Source organism: Vombatus ursinus, unplaced genomic scaffold (assembly GCF_900497805.2).
Source record: "Vombatus ursinus unplaced genomic scaffold, bare-nosed wombat genome assembly UNPS02014818.1, whole genome shotgun sequence".
NCBI lineage: Eukaryota > Metazoa > Chordata > Mammalia > Diprotodontia > Vombatidae > Vombatus > Vombatus ursinus.
This window is the reverse complement of record NW_020954596.1, coordinates 54,066,832-54,085,180: the sequence shown is the minus strand read 5'-3', so window position 1 is coordinate 54,085,180 and position 18,349 is coordinate 54,066,832.

The window sequence follows — 18,349 nt, the reverse complement described above, 5'->3', positions numbered from 1 at the left end:
TGCATGTTGTCAACTTTATTCTGTGGGAAAGCCTTAAAAGCACATAATGAAAGTGCCAGAAGGGAAGAACATAAACTGAAAAGATATTAATTTGGGCTGCAAACTCTCGTTGTCTTTTATGCCCCATTTTTCATACATTGGTTTTTCTCTAAAGCAGTGTCTTAACTCCTTTGTGTGCCATGGACCACTTTTCAGAATGTATTTAAGTGTATAAAATATATGGAATTACAAATAAGTCCATAGAGATAGATAGATATAGAGAGATAACTTCATGAAACCCAGGTCAAGAATACCTGCCCTAAATGCATGTCAGCAAATCAAAGGTGCGATATGGGAGAAGAGGAGAACTAGTACATGGGCATCCTGAACAAAATGAGCATCACCCCCCCCCAAATGGCTAAATAGAAAATGTGTACAGTTTCTTTCTACCATACATTTGGTGGTGAAAAGTTAAGTATACATAATTATATTGATATAGTGCTTTAAGGTTTGCAAAGTGTTTTGCACATTATCTAATCACTTTCATTTTTTAATTTTTATAAATTGAATCACATTACTTAAAGCCTGGAAAGATATTAGAGACAGCAGGGTTATATGAATAATAGGATCTTAGAGTTATAATAATATATTATTTATTCTGGCACCTACATTTGGCAGATGAGGAAATTAAGTGACTAGCCCAAAGACATATAACTGTTAAGAGGTAAACTCAAGACTAAAAAATCATGTCTTCTGGCTCCCATTCCAGTAATCTTCTGAAAATATCATGATGACCCAGTTCTCTTAGGTATATGAGGTCCAGAATAAAAAAATGAGGTCCAGGAAGTTAGGTCAACTTACCCAGTGACATGAAGGTAGCTAGTAATTACTGCTCCCTAATTCTCCATCTGTCATGACTTTTTAGGAAGTTATTTATATATTTAAAAGATGAAGTATCAAGGCATTCTGAGGGAGACACAGGAAGTAGCATGTTCCTGGCAAGTCAATCCACCACCAACACACCATTTTCCCACACACTCTGATAGAGACACACTGGGACTTTGAGCCCAAGAGCCTTGAGAATATCAATGCTGTCCCAAACCATAAGACCTGGTTTTACTCCAGCCCCTTTAACTATCACTGAAGGGAGAGATCATTATGGAGATGGGGCCCACCTTCCTCATTATCACCAGAAACAAACTACTGATCAGTTACCACCAACAGGCAGGCACAGAGGCCCTAGAAGGGCCTAGAAGAGGCCCTTCAAATGACCGGTCCTGCTTCTAGTCTAGGCCTTAGAGCTATCATCTAAGGAAGTAACTCCCGCAAGAAGGGACCCCAACAATTGCTAATCAACTGTGACACACACAGAGTAGGCAATCCAGCAAACAAGGCACCCTAAGGGAAACAAGAAACAACATGTACCATGAAAGTCAAACAACCACCACCATCTTGACAAGCTGATATGGAGTAGTAGGGTTAAGAAGTAGGAAAATACCAGCCAGGGAAAAGTAATAAGTAAAACAAACTTCCTGATCCTGAAGGGGAAAATGAAAAAGGTGAGGGAGGGCAAATAATTAAAATATAGGGGGATGTCTTAGATTACCCCTTAGACAATTAATATCTAAATAATTTGAATATATTAGAATATGAATGAAATAGCTTATATAACCATAAACATTTATTAAAGAGATGATTTCAGAGAAGCCTGGGTATTATAAATGGATGGAGAATAAAGTGTTCAGAACCAAGAGGACAATTTATTATTTAAAAAACAACAACAAGAGTGACATTGAAAACAAAATCAACTTTGAGAGACTTTAGAACTCTGATTAATGCAATGACCAACTATGTCTCCAGAGGAACTATGACAAATAATGTTACTCAGCTTCTGACAGTTTGAATATAACTCCTGTTTAGATTCATTTAGTTTAACTATACTTATTTGCTTAAATGGTTTGTTTTTTCTCTTTCTTCTTTTCCATTTTTAATTGGGAAGAGAGGTTTGGGGTTTGGAAATTCACAATAGTGATATCAAAATAAAAATAGATGATCATTGTATCTTTTTCACCTTTAATTTACAGGAGAGAACAGAGAGAAGTTGGGAAGGAAGTAAAGACAAACAGAATCATTTTGAAAGGGGTGTAGACTTTGTTACATGCTGTCTTTTAAAGCAAGCAGTATTAAATAGATTTATAATTTAGTATACAATCCTCTTTTTGTGTTCTGCTATATATATATGGAAATGACATCTTTTTTAATGTTTAAATTAATAGTAGAGAGAAAAACAGTAACAGAGACAGATACAGACTGAGATAGAGATAGAGTTGTTATTCTTGGTCAATCATTCAGTTATATCTGACTCTTCATGACCCGATGGATGATAGCATGCTAGGTCCTTGTATCCTCTATTATTTTTCAAGGTTTGTCCAAATGCATGTTCATTGTTTACATGACGCTATTTATCCATCTTATCCTTTGTTATTCCCTTTTCCTTTTGCTTCCAGTCTTTCCCTACATCAGAGTCTTTTCTAATGAGTCTTATCTTCTCATTATGTGGCCAAAGTATTAAAGCATCAGCTTCAATATTTGACCTTCCAGTGAATGACTTGAATTAATTTCTTTAAGTATTGACTCATTTGATGTCCTTGCTGTCCAAGAGACTCTCAAAAGTCTTTTCTAGAACCTCTGTTCAAAAGTGTCAATTCTGTGGCACTCAATTTTCCTCATAGTCTAACTCTCATAGTCATACATTGCTACTGGCCTCCAGGAAGTCTCATTTTCCTGAATTTGAATCTAAGTTCAAATATGACCTCAGACACGTACTAGCAAGGCAAGTCACTTAACCCCATTTGCCTCAGCTTCTTCATCTATAAAATGAGCTGGAGAAGGAAATGGCAAACCACTCTAATATATTTGCTTCTGTTATTTTTTTCTTTGTTTGTTTTTTGGCTAGGCAATGGGGTTAAGTGACTAGCCCAGAGTCACATAGCTAGTAAGTGTTATGTGTCTGAGTCCAGATTTGAACTCAGGTCCTCCTGAATCCAGGGCTGGTGCTGTATTCACTGAGCCACCTAGTTGCTGCAACTCCAATATATTTGCCAAGAAAACCTGAAATAGGTTCATGAAGAGTTAGACACTACTGAAAATGACTGAAGAACAATAAAAAAATATGACAAATAGTCCGTCTAATTGAGGTTGTGCTACTACATTTCAGTTTACATGCAATGCATAGTTTATCATTTCCATAAGGAAAACCCATTCAAGCAAATAATTTAAAATATCATTTGATATGGTAAGGTCCTCACTCAGAGAAGTGTTTTCTCTTTTTTCTGAACGTTTAGTATACACACACATACACACAGATATAGATGTAGATATCAATATCCATGTCTATTTCATTATATGTATATATAGAGAGAAATATGTCCATATTTATAGCTCTCTCTCTCTCTCTCTCTCTCTCTCTCTCTTTCTCTTTCTCTTTCTCTTTCTCTCTGTCTCCCCCTATCATTACTGAGGAGAGATTATGTGTTTTAAATATACAGAGAGGGTGCTCCTTTTGTTTATTTGAGAAGTAATAAAATTGTCTTTACTTCCTACATCTAAAAAGCTGTTGATGAAATTTTGCCTTTCCTATCCCATATAGGCTGGTTTTTGCTAATAGAGTGACTAATGCAAACCTAGCTACTTTTGAGAATATGGAAAAGCTGGGAGTTATAGGACTGAGTTCATTCTAACCCAAATGTAGGAAACTGAGTTCATTGAAATAAATATATTTTTTTCTTCTGTCTCAAAGTGTATCTTAAAACAGAATTAGATGCTCTCTTAAAGAACAGCTTTGCTAAAGAACATTTCCATCTGAATGTGATAAAAAGGAAAAAAAAACAGTTGAGTACCTAATTTCAGGGGAGATTATTCAGAAGAAGTAATAAAATAAGCTGTAATCGATGGAATCATCCATATTGAGGAAGACTGGTTTGTGCATATCCAGCTTTTAGAAATGTTGGCACTGTGGTGTGTAGTGTGTGGGATTGTTGGGCATATTAAACTCTGTAGGGAGATTAAGTTCTGAATGATGTTCATCTCTCTGTCTGCCTTTCACCAGAGCAGAAATTCAAAAGCTTCCTCAGGATGTTTTGATTTGATTTCTTTGAACACGTCTACTGATCCTCTGCCAGAAGAACTAGCCATACTGAATGTGTTTGAAAACATCCTATTGCAAAAGATAAAAGTATTTCTCAACTCCTCTCTATCTACAAACAAAAACCAGAGGATCTGGAATTCAAAAGAGTTAGTAAGGATTTTGACAAACGTAATTCCCCTCTAAAAGACCTTGGCAGCATCGCTCCTATTTGAAAACACAAAATGGGCACCTTAAAAATAATGATTCTATAGAATCTTAAATGAATCAGAAATGATTTAATCAAATGAATAATGAATGATAGTTTTTCAAGATCTCAGAAAATGATCTATTTGTTATAATGGGCTATTGTAATCTCTAAAACATTATTTTAATGATAACTACAGAACAAAAACAGGGGTGGCAAAATAGGAGACAGTAAAAAAATATAATGTGAATGTCTCCTGTGAAATCATCACCTTTCAGAAATAAGTAGGTTTGGGAAAAAAAAAAAACAGAGGCTTCTTTGCTAAGAATGTCAAAAACATGTCAAAGACAAAAGCCATTATTATGGTTACTTAAAGAATTGTATGAATAGAAATATTTTTACTTATAGAAAAAAAATCTTACTCTTAGAATTCTGAATTCTTAGAAGACATGCTAAAACTTTTACCTCCTATATTTTGTAGATCAGAAAATTCTCCATTTTTACCTCATAGTAAACATGTAGCATGACTTTTTGAACTATAGATCCATTAAAGATATTCTGTTGAAATTGTAGGGGGGAGTTCTACTTTCCCCAGATGACATAGCTTTCTTTTTAGCCCAATACTGACATTGGTTCTGCCCTCCATCTCGACGTAGGCTGTCTTTGCATGAAAACTGGTAAATACTATCAATTTGATCCAATTCAATCCAATTTAACAAACATCTATTATGTACCTATAAGGTGCAAATCACTGAGCCTGTCACTGGGAATACAATGGTAAAAAAAAAAATGGCATAGACATTGCTATGGCAAGGCCAATAAAACTACAAAAACTCAAATTCATTCCATAATATCTGGTTTGTGACATCTATGGGTCTTCTTATGGTGCTGATGAGAATATTTTTCTGTTTAGGATTTTTGTGCTAAAAGTATCATCTTTCCTTTGTGAATATAAGTAAATTGACATCACTTGGTAGAGAATGTAGGTATGTATGCCCACATTTACATGTACTTATATTGCTAATTGAAGACCTTTTCTTTTTTTTTAATCTTATTTATTTTGTGTTACATTTTAAGTTCAAAACTAACTCCCTCCCTCCCTCTCCAGCCTGCACTAGAGAAGCCCACCATTACATACATATATATACACACGTCTGTGTGTATATGTATCTAACACACATATATACATATATAAATACATACAATATATGTATATGTGTGCGTAAAACCACCCTATTCATACTTCTACTTATCAATTATTTATTTGAAGGTGGAAAGCATCATCCTTCATAGGTCCTTTGTAATCAATTTGAATATTTATATTATTCAGAATAGCTACTCTTTCATAGTTATTCTTCTAATATTTCTGTTACTCTAACACAATGTTCTCTTGGTTCTATTCACTTCACTTTTTGTTATTTCATGCAAGTCTTTCCATGTTTTTTTTCTAAAATCAATCTGCTCATTATTTCTTATAGCACAGTAGTATTCCATCACAATCATATATTACAAATTATTTAGCCTTTTCCCAATTGATGGGCATTCTCTCCATTTCCAGTTCTTTGCCACCACAAAGAGAGTTGCTATAAATATTTTCAAACATGTAGATCCTTTTCCCTTTTCCTTGATTACCTTGGGAAGCAGACCTAATAGTAGTATTGATGAGTCCAAGGGTAAACATAGTTTTATAACTCTTTGGGCAGAATTCCAGATTGTTCTCCAAAATGGTTGGATCAGTTTACAGTTCTACCAACAATGTATTAGCATCCTTGAGGATCTTTTTGAACAATGTTAGGATCTTTGTGGATTAGAAGTTTATCTCCTTTACAGAATTTATATAGAAAGTGAGAAAGGAAAACTGAGGTCTTAAATCCACAAGGTCTCTGTTCCTCTTACTTGGGAATTTATTAAAGGGCAATTCTCCCAACTTTTTGCCCACACTAATTCTTGATTATTTTGCACATACTAGCTTTAATTGTTTCTTGTTATTTCTAATTTTAATACCCTAAATTTGCTGATAAGTTTTTCCCCACCTCCAAAAATTACAACTTCAATTATAAATGTCTTCATATGTTCTGTAACACCCAGGATAAAAGACTTTTATATCCCCTTGTTAATGGGGTGTTAATAGGAGAAATGTCCATTGAAACCTGATATCTCAATCCCATTTAACCAGTTAGAGTGCTCAAAGACCTCAAACATAAACCTGTGAGCTGTGGTAATAAGGTAGATACCTTAAATAAATAAGGTAAATAAGATGGGTACTTTATTTTCCCTACCAAAGAATTCTTAGAATCTCTAGGAAGCAAACAAAGCTTATGAAATATCATAAATACATGTTTAGAAGGAAGACCCTCCCTACATACAAAAGAGAAAGCTAGGAGTCCATCTTTGCTTTTCTCCCTGACTCCCAAACTACAATCATGAGCTGTTATCACATCACAGGTAACCTTCTAGACAGTCAGTGTAGGCGCATCTTAAGATTCAAACCAGAAAACTTGTAGAATCCCATTTCAAACCTCCTGAGACTTTGGATATATCAAATTTTGTATATGATCTCTTTTTTCTTGTCATGAGACAATAAAAAAGAATTTACTCCACAATGATGATTAACTACAAAACCATAAATTTTATATATTAACTGTAGGAAGCAAAAGGATTAAAACTTGGTTAATTAGTTAATTTTCATGTTAATAAAAATCTAACATCATAAAAACAGTACTAATTTGTCTACCATATAGAAGGTCATTGTTAATTTGGGGTTGTAAGAAAGTGATACCTAATAATAACAGCTGACATTTATATGGCATTTTAAGATCTGGAAGTATGTTTTTCCAAGTGCCATGCATACATTTGAATCAGGAGTTATACATAATAGAATGAAATAAGGGAAATAGATTAAGGCAAAGTGAGCTAAAAACATTTAAAGGGAGAAAGAAGAAGCAATTACTAGATCAATTCTGGAGTGGAGGGGGGATGATAACAGGGTTTATGTTTATGAAAGAGGTGACAGTTGAACTTGACAATGAAAAGAAGAAAGATTTCAGCTGACAAAGATGAAAAGGTAGTGTATTCCAGATATGAGGGATTAACCTGTGGGAATGCAAAGAGGCAGGAGAAAACAGGATAAGAAGTGGAATAACTACCAGTCTAGTTTCACTGAAATGCATGCAGATTGTTGGAAGAGCAGGAAGCTGAAATAAGACTAGAAAGTTAAATATAATCTGAGTAATGGAGGATCAATTGGAGAATGACTTGTATTCTTATAAATCTAACAAAATTCTTTATATATTTGAGATATGACACTTTTATCTGAGAAACTGTCTATAAACATACCCCTAAATATTTTACCTTCCTCCTTATCTTGGCTACATTTGTTTTATTTGTACAAAACCTTATTAATTTAATGTAATTGAAATTATCCATTTTACACCACACTCTGCTCTATATCTTGTTTATTCAAAAATTGTTCACCTATCCATAATTCTGATAAGTAATATGTTCCACATTCTTCATATTTTTATGATATTTCTCTTTATATCTAGATCACATATCTATTTTGACATTAACTTGGTAAATTGTATAAGATACTGATTTTTGCCAAATTTCTGCCATATTGCTTTCCAGTTTTCCCAACTTTTTTTATTAAATAATGAATTCTTATCCCTCCAAAAGTTGTCTTTACACTTGTCAAATACATATATATATATGTATATACATGTATATTTGCTTCTGTAAATTTTATGTCTATTCTGTTCCATTGAAATTTCAAACTGCGTTCCAAAACAGTTGTAACTTTTGAACAGGTCTGTCAATAAAGCTCTAATGTGCCTATCTTCTCACAACTCCTCCAGCACTGACTAATTGACTGTTACCATCTTTTGTTAAGTATCACCACCTTTGCCAATTTGCGGGGTCTCAGGTGAAACTTCATGGTTGTTCTGATTTGCATTTATCATATTGTTAGTGATCTGGAGCATTTTTCCCTATGCTTTTTGGTGACTTGTAAATCTCTGAGAAATATTTTTTTCATATTCTTCAACCATTTACATATTGGGGAAGAATTTTTTTAATGCATACATACGTAGATGTCTTGATTATTTACATAGATATACTTATTTGTATGTATATCTATACACATGTATATATAATAACTTGAATAACAAACCCTCATCAATCACAGGAGGTATTTGTAAAGAACGTATACAGTGCCTGAGGTATATTAGGTGCTTAATAAATGATTGTCCCCTTCCCATGTTATCAGATATATTTGATACAAAGATATATTTCCCCCATTTCACCTCTTCTTTTCTTATCATTGGTAGATCAATTATGTTTGTACAGAAGTTTTTTAGTTCACATAATCAAACTTATCTATTATATCTTTGTACTTGTCTCCATCCTTTGTTTGGATAAAAATACATATCCTTCCTATAACTCTGAGATTTATATAATTTGCTTCTATTCTTATTTTTACAGTATGAATTTTAAAATTGAGTCACATCCATTTAGAATATATTGTAGAATATTGTGGAACGTCTTGGTTTAAACCTATTTTCTGCCAGACTGCTTTTCAATTTCCCTTGTAGTTTTTTTTTTTAAATCAGGTAAAAAGTCTTTCCTAAATAATTTAATTTTCCCTGTTTATCAAGAACTGAGTTATTAAGTTCCATTGTTTCTAATAATCTCTGTCTAGTCTTTCTATTGATCCACCCCTCTATTCCCAACTAAATAAGAAGCCACAGATTGTTTTTGGCAGCTGGTCAGCAACTGTTTCTGGAGGTGAAGAGGAAGGCGAGCCCCATGTTCACAATAAACATAGCTGTAAGGGCTGGTCTGGAAGAAAGAATAGTGGTATGCTGTTAATAACACCTTAAATTGTTGTGTCATCTTGTATGAAGCACTTACAAACTTTTAGTATGGGTGGGTTATTTTTCTCTCATTGTGTTGTTTTGTTTATTTTTTTATTTAATTTTTCTATTTTTTATTACCCTCAAGGAAACTGAGGTTGACAGAGTTCATGCCTGACATACATATAGATAACTTCTCTCTGTCTCTGTCTCTGTCTCTCTCTGTCTCTGTCTGTCTGGCTGTCTGTCTCTCTCTCTCTCTTTCTCTATAGGTGGGCTTACAATTTACAGGTCCTATAATAAATATTTTAAAATTGTAGATATACAAGAAACAAATCTTTATAGTGTCTGAATCTACAACTTACCCTCTGTTTTTGTCTAAACCTTTTAGATATTACCTTAATGCTGTAGCATGATATATTATTATTTACTGAAAACACACATTATTCTAAAGATACCATAAAATATATTTTTAAAAATTTGTTCTTCTTACAAAAGTCTTTCACAAGGTTATTGTCCTATGATTACAAAAATGACTAACAAAATCAAAGCTTTTTCCCAAAAATTATGCCAGTTGATTAAACTTGAAAATGTAGCATTCACATGAATATCAAATAATTGTATTTTTGATTATGAATGTTAATGTAGAAAAGATCATTCCAATAAATTACATCTTTCTAAATATTTAACTATTTTCTTTTTTTTAATTTCTTAGGTGTTCATTTTTAAAAAGCAACTGCTGCAGTTTGTTAGTAATATTAGTTGTTATCAATATTATATATGAAATGTTTTACATATTTGGTGCATAGTACTGAATGGGCTCTGAATAGTGCCATACATTCCCAGCTACCATATTAAAATCAATAATTATACTCAACGGTGTATGTTTCAATGGAGTCATCATACGATGCCACTGCTTGGAGGCACATGAATGGTATATCTGGTTTATGTAAATTATATGGACAGGTAATCAACCAGGTTATGTCATATTACCAATAGAAATTATATGTGTGTATGTGTGTGTGTGTGTGTGTGTGTGTGTGTGTGTGTGTTTAAAGGTAAGGGTTTTGAGTTCATGTTGCTTGCTCTTAAGTTCCTATCCCTGTTTTTTGGGGGTCTTTTTGGCTTGTTTGTTTATTATTGATTTATGTGATGTAAAGTGACCATGAAATAAATTTCCCTTCTTTCTTGAGTATTGTTATTGCTAAATACATTTCTATTTTATGAGTTTCTCCTCTCCTATTCAATTCAGCATTTATTTAGCATCAACTATATGGTAGATACTCAAGGGCATTCTATTTACCTAAAAGCATTGTTCCTAAAAAGAACTGGATTTTAGTGAACTCAATGAGATGGCAAGTACAGAACTTACAAAGTACCCCCTACCCTATCAAGTCTCTTTAGCATGAACAAAAGCACTGAAGAGGTCAATATATTGACAGTACTAAATCTTCCTTATACAATCAACTAAACTGAAGAATGGCCCCGTGGCTATATATGAAAACTTTCATAATTAGAAACAAAGACAAACATGTTCTTGATGTTCTTAATAGCCACTGCCTATGTTCATGAGTAATAAAACCTTGCAATTAAGGGGTAGAACTCATCAAATGAACAAGAAAAGGGTTACATTTGAAGATCCAGTGGACCAAAACTGACCCAGTGACAGTACTTTGAGCAACATAAAATTTCAAGCCTCATTTATCCTGAGATAGTGTTTGTAGCTTGGAAAATAGATGTAACAAACAAAAACACAAGGGAGGTCCCATCTACCTGAAAGTTATTTTGCAAATTGATGAATATCAAACTCAAAACCCAGAAAGCAACAAAAAAAAATAGAAAATAAAGTTATTCTTAAAAATGTATTTTAGCACAATATTCATCAGATTTACAAATGAGAAATATGCACTAAATTAGTCATACAGGGTATGGTAAAAATCAAAGCCTCAATCAATAGTCTCCAGTGAATTCAACAGACTTTTGTTGATGCCCTACTAAATGTACAAGGCACTGTATGAGGCACTGGTGATACAAAAATAAAGATTTCTTGACTTCAAGGAGCTTATATTCTACTGATGGTGGGGGAGGAGTGTGGTTATAATATAGTCACATATAGTTAAGTAATTTATATATTAAGAGGGAATTAATGGATTGGGAAATTGTGGAAAGGTTTATCCTTCATGTTAAACTTGAGATGAACTTTGAAGAAAGTTAAGAACTCTAATAGATAGAAAGGAAGCAGGATTCCATCCCACAGTATGGATGGTTTATGGAAATACAAGGATGTGGGTGATTGACTACAGATCTCTAGAAATAGTTGGCAGTCTATTTTCCTGATATATAGAGGGTAGGAAGATGAATAATATGAAATAAGGAAGATGAAATAATATGAAAATAATATGAAATACAGATGTAAAAGAGAGACTACAGTCAGACCATGACCTAAAATGCCAATCTCAATGGTTTGTCTTTTAAATCAGAAGCAATATGGAGTAACTAATGATTCTTTTTTTTTTTTTTTTGCTTTTTGGTGAAGCAATAGGTGTAGGGGTTAATTGACTTTCCCAGGGTCACACAGCTAATATGTGTTAAGTGTCTGAGGCTGGATTTGAACTCAGGTCCTCCTGATTCCAAGGCCAGAGCTTTACTCACTGTGCCACCTAGCTGCCCCATAATTAGTGATTCTTGAAGAACAGTGTTCATCTCTTTTTTAAAAAAATGACTTTACCAGATGTTTGGCAGATGGATTGAACAAGGGAGACAATGGAAGCAAGATCAATAAATAAACTATTGTAAGAGTGCAGGTGACAAATGATATGAACTTGAACTCAGGGAGTAGCTGTGTGGTTGGAGAGGAGATAGGTACAAGAGATTTTATAGAAGTTATCTGATTTGAGATATAAGTTTAGAGGGATATTCAAAATTGTCCTGATTTTGGTTCCTAAATGGCTAGGTAAATGGTCGATAACCAACCTTACAAAGAATTATAGAAGTTTAGAGGTGGAGCAAACTTAAGCAGAAAGATCATAAATTTGGCTCTGGACATGTTGCGTTTGAGTTGATAATAGGACATCTGAAAGGAGATGTTCAGGAAAGAGTTGAAGACATGAATCTAAAATTCAAGAGAGATGAGAGCTGGATATAAATATTTGTAACTCATTTGTAGAAATGTGATAATGTTGATACACATATCAACAACGATTACATAATATCTAATAATGTAGCTTTTGAAGGGAATTACGTTCAGTAAATTGAGATATGAGAAATAAAATGCATAATTATTAGTCTGTCATTCTCCCGTGTTAAAGTAAGTGACCAACAAATATTTATTGAGTACCTATTCTGTGTCTAGCCTGAGGTGTCCTAAGTTACAAGACAGAAGATCATCCTTTACTCCACTTTCAATGTTTGGTCCCATGGGCAAGGCTGGATTCAGTGGCAGGGAAAATTGCTGCTTATTGAATGAATAGAACACCTGCCAGAAACACCACATTTTGTTTTCTCTGAGTGTTTTCCAAGGTAACTTTCATTAGATTTCTCTCAAATTGAATCCCAAGTAATAAGCAGAAGAAGAAGATTTGGAGAGGAAAGCAATAGAAAGCTGTAGGGGAAATATAAGGAATATTGCAGTAACAATCTCTGACACCTTAATAGCATTTTAAGGTTTACCAAGCACTTTAGAGATATTATCAGATTCGTCCCTTACAGCCCTATGAAGGATATAAAACAGGTATTATTTACTCTGATTTTTGTGATTAAGAAACTGAGACTCAGAGAGTATGATTTGCCCAAGGACAGTATGTGAAAGAGAGCAAATTCAGACTCAGGTTTTCTGCCTCTAATTTTTGTGCCTTTTCTGCCACCTAAGATCTGTATATTTTGGGTCAGAGAAAGAACAAAAAAGGATATAAGAGTAAGATTCGTGTGTGTGTGTGTGTGTGTGTGTGTGTGTGTGTGTTTAATTGAATAAAAGGAGAAACTGGAAAATAATAAAAATCAAGGCACAAGATAGTGGACAAATTGGTAATTATCTTCAGGGAATTATATATATGTATATATATACATATATACACATATATGTATATATATATACATATATGTGTGAGTGTGTGAGTGTGTGCATGTGTGTGTGTGTATATATATATATATATATATATATAAGATTCCTCAAGATCCCTCAAAATTGAACGGGTCAGGGCAGAAAGATGATTTTTAAAAACGTATTTTGTTTTATTTTTTGTTTGTTTTTACATTTTATATAAACATGAGTAGAGTAAAGGTAATGTATAGTTTGTCTCATCTCTGAACTTTGTGGGACATTCCTTTTAAATTATAGTAGTGTTAGGTGGCAGCTTCTTATTACTTTTTACTGAATTAACATCAGAAGGGAAACATAAAAAGGTGTGTTCTTACTTGGGGAAATCTCTTTTCTTCCTCATATCCATCTAAACTTTGTGCCCTGATGACTTGATCCTTAGTTTGTTGACTGTTGGCTTCCATGTCTATTTTTTCATTCTTATCCATCTCCTTTTGATGAAGAGTATAACATGGCCTCCATCTAAGTCTTATACGTCATGTTTGTTGCCAAAGTTCTTTTTGTGCTTGTAGTTTTTCCTTCATTCTTGAGGAGGATGATGACATCAGGGAGATGATAACATGACTTGCAATTGAATTGAATTTGAATGAGTGAGGGCTGTGTAAAGTCACCAGCATCACTTTCTCCTCCTGAGTCATCTGGGTCCAGTGGCCAGATATATCAGAACAACTGGATATGGCCCCTGATGCAGTAGGAGACGTTGACCTTTTTAAGCTAAGGTCTTTTCAAGTTCTCACTTTGAGCCATGCAATGTCCATTCAGTAAATAGGCCTCTTTAAGAAGTCAGTCAAGGGATGACCCCTTTAATTACTCTCCTCTCTTCCCTCCCCTCCCCTCCCCTCCCCTCCCCTCCCCTCCCCTCTCCTCTCCTCTCCTCTCATTGGGAATCATGCCCTAACTTGAGGGTATTCTGCCCAAAGGAAGGTAAATTCCGATGGCCAAAAACTAGCTAGTTCTGGAACTTAGCAATAGCAGTAAGGTAAAATAAATTAAAGGCATAAACATACATAAAGAAGAGAAATTGTCCCTATTTGCTTATGATGGTTTACTTGTGAAATCCTAGATAATAACTGAGATAAGTTTTACAAAGTGGCAGGCTATAAAACAAACTTTCTGAAGTCAACAGCGTTTCTGTAAAATAAAATATTAACTATAATATAAATAAATAAAATAGCAACTGCACTATGCATACTATAAAATAGTAACAAAAACTAAGAAACAATAATAGAAACAGAAATCCCATCCTATAGAACTATTAGAAGCCAAAATATATGAGGATCAATCTAAAAAAGCACATAAAGTACTTGGATATATTCATCTATGTACTCCTTAAACAAACAACAACTTAAATAATTGAAAGTATAATGAGTGGTAATGCCATATAAACATAAATATGATAATGATGAATTGTTTTTGTTCAGTCGTTTCAGTAATGGCTGACTCTTTGTGACCCACTTCGGGGTTTTCTTGAGAAAGACAGTGTAGTAGTTTGCTACTTCCTTCTCCAGCTCATTTTACAAATGAGGAAATTGAGGCAAACAAAAATGACTTTCCCAGGGTTACATAGCTAGCATGTTTCTGAAGCCAGATTTGAACTCATGAAGATGAGTCCTCCTGATTCTGAGCCCAATGGTCTATCCACTGCACCACCTAGCTGCCCAATGATGATGATTAGCTGGCATTTATATAACACCTTAAGGTTTAAAAAGTGTTCTACATCTGTTATCTTACTTGATTCTCACAACATTGTGAGGTAAGTTATATGATGAGAACCAGAATGACTGTATTTTGCAAACAACCTTCATTTTGAGACTTATTCCTATAAATCAGCTCATTTCAGGGAATTCCACCTACTCACCTCCTTCCTACTCAAAAAGTCACAAATCTATCCTCCAATTAAAAAAAATCAGATTACCTAATCCTACATCCTGTTTTATATTCTACTTATTATTTGATTTTAATGTATACAAATCTGTGCAAAATCTGCATTCAGTGCCCTTGCGCCTGTTCTGGGGCCTTAAATTCAAATTATTATACATGCTTTGCTAATAAATTGCATTGCTTGACCTCTGTCTCCTTACTCATTATAAATCCCCTCGTGACAGTTTTTGGCAAGCCTGAATGAAGCCAGGAGGTCAAGAGAAGACCACAGCATATGGAACGGACTTTCAAAAGAAATTCCTGGAGTACTCTGGTCAACCTTCTCATCAAGGGAATTTTCAAAGAAGACTTCCCCAGAGGTTGAACACCCCCTTGATCTCAAATTCTTCAGAGTTAAGGTAAGCCCCTACACTGTTTGTGAAGCTCCATCAATGGAACAATTGGATCCAGTAGTAGTATACTGAAAGGAACAGCCCCTGAGGGGGATATATCTATATCGATATCGATATCTGTATCTATATCTATATCGATATCTATATCAATATTGATATCGATATAGATATCTTGGGACCAGGAAAAGCTCTTGGTTCAACAAAGAATGACAAAAAAAGAACACTACTGAAGTATTTGAAATTTGGTCTAAGACTGCAAGAGATTCATTTGGTAAACTGTTTTGACTCCAATATGACATTCTCATTATTGTAAATTAAAGAAATTAAGGCCTAGCCACTGAAAATCATCATTCATGTCAGATGCAATATTGATTTAGCTGATAGATTGTGTTCAACAACCCTTAAAGGGCTTTCTTCTTTGTACCTTCCCCTGTCTCTTATATCCTCTTATATCCTATTCCTGTCTCTTATATCTAGCACCACCCTCTCTTTTCCTTTGACTTCTCTATCTCAAACTGCTAGGCATGCTACTATGAAGGCTTCCCCTCCTCTTGCCTTCTCTGTTCCTCCATCTTACTCCCATCCTACTGATCTCCTCTGAACATGAGGGGTGTGCTAGAAACATCTTTCCTCTTCAGGAAAGATCTGCCTGATCCATCTAATCCAGAAATTATGCTATACATCAGAAATCATCAACTTTTTAGCTCCTCTGATCTCTTCACATGGCTGAGAGAAATTCCTAAATTTCATGAGGGTATTGGAGCTATTATATCCCAATTTCAGACCATACTTAGAGGTTAAAATCCAGCCAGCAAGATGTAATTGATTTAATAATGACTTTACTCTCCTTGGGAGAAAAAACAGCCTATACAGAAACAACAAATAGCCAAGTTCTGGTGGATGGGCCAGCTCCCAGCCCTAGGTATCTTCCCAAATTGCTTTTAGAAGACCCACATTGGAACCCAAATGTCCAGGCCAGTTATACCAGATTACAGGAAGTCTTTGATCAGGTGCATGGAGGCATGTGTTATCCATCCTGAGAACTGGAGCAAACTCCAAGAAACTATTCAAGAAGAAAATGAAACCCCTAACTGCTTTTAAAACAGGCTGTGTACAAGTGCTAAATGTTATGTGGGATTAGACCCACTCAACCCACAAGGTATGAGAATCATTAATACCTGCTTTGTTAATCAATCTCAGCCAGAAATATGGAGGTATTTCCATAAAACTGACTTAAACAGTGTGATAAAGCATAGGTGAGCTAACGAGCATTGCCTTGTATGTGTATGAGGGAAGGGATAAAGAAAAAGAAAAACCCAAGCCAAAACCTTGGACAATCCTGGCCCCTGCCCAAGCAACTCTGGCTGTCTTTCAAGCTGTACCAGGAAACCATGGGCTGCAGTATTTTTTTTCATTGTCACAAAAAAGGATTATTTTGCCAGCGAATGTAGAAAGAAGTGGGACTTAAAAATGGGAATTAAAGGGCTCCTATAAGAGCCCAGGGACGGTGTTTGGCATAAGAATAGGGAAGGAGCAGAGACAATAGATTCTGATCTTTTCATTTTTTCTGATACTGATATCCTTGTCCCATCTATCCCAGTCTCTACCTTTCCCCACATTGCTGAACCCAGTGACTCCCTTAAAGTTGGTAACATGGTTTATAATTGCTTATTAGATATTAGGGCATCTAATTTGGCTTTGATGAGGAAACCAGATTTTAACTGTAGTTCTATTGGATCTCTAAATGTTATTGGGATCATGAGGAAACCTCAGTGTCCCCTAATTGTCTCCCTGTATGGTTACTGTTGGCTCTCTCTTAGTGCAGCATTATTTTCTCCTTATGCCAAAGTCTCCTGTTAACCTGTTGAGCCACGATATCATTTGTTAACTTAGGAACACTATTTCCTATTCCCCCATTCTCTGTAATTGCAACTCCCTGAGGACTGCTTCTCTGTTCCCTGTATTGGTTCAGAATGCCCAAGAGATCCTTGATGGTAGTCAATGGATTCCATCTGACACTCCTAATTATCTAGGGATGACTTTATCCTCAGATGTAGGATTGTTAAAATTCTCTTTCCCTATCACCATCCATTCCTCCATACCCTTTATCCAGGGAGGCCATCAAAGGTACTATACTCATTATTGACTCGGTGAGATCACGGTATTGTTGTACCATGTAAATACTCTTTCAACTTTCCTATCTTTGTTGTGAAGAAACCAAAGCCAGACTCTGATGGTAACCTGTGTATCCCTTTGTGCATGACTTTGTTGTTATTGTTGTTCTGTCATATTCAGTTCTTTGTGAGCACATGGACTTTAGAATGCCAACATCGTCCATGGGGTTTTCTTGGCAAAGAAACTGGAATGGTTTTCCTTCTCCAATGGATTAAGGCAAACATAGATTCAGTGATTTCCCAGGGCCACACAGCTGGTAGGTATCTGAGGCTAGATTCGAATTCATCTTCCTAATTCCCACTGAGTTACCTGTCGCCAAGACTTATGTGTTGTTAATGCCTATTATGCTCAGACGAACAGTAGTTTAGTTCCCAATCTTGTGACCATCATCTCCTCAAATCTCACTACCTGTTTTTCTGTGTTAGATCTTTGCTCACTTTTTTTTAAGTATCTCCATTTACTAACATACCCAGAACCTGTTTGCCTTCATCTGAAAGAAGACACAATGGATATGGACTACTCTACGTTGAGGGTATGCAGAAAACCCCACTCTGTTGTCTGAAATCTTGCAATTGAACTTGACTTTCATCACTTTCAAGGGCTCCTATCTAGGTCAGTACATTGATGCTTTCAAACAGGTTCCTC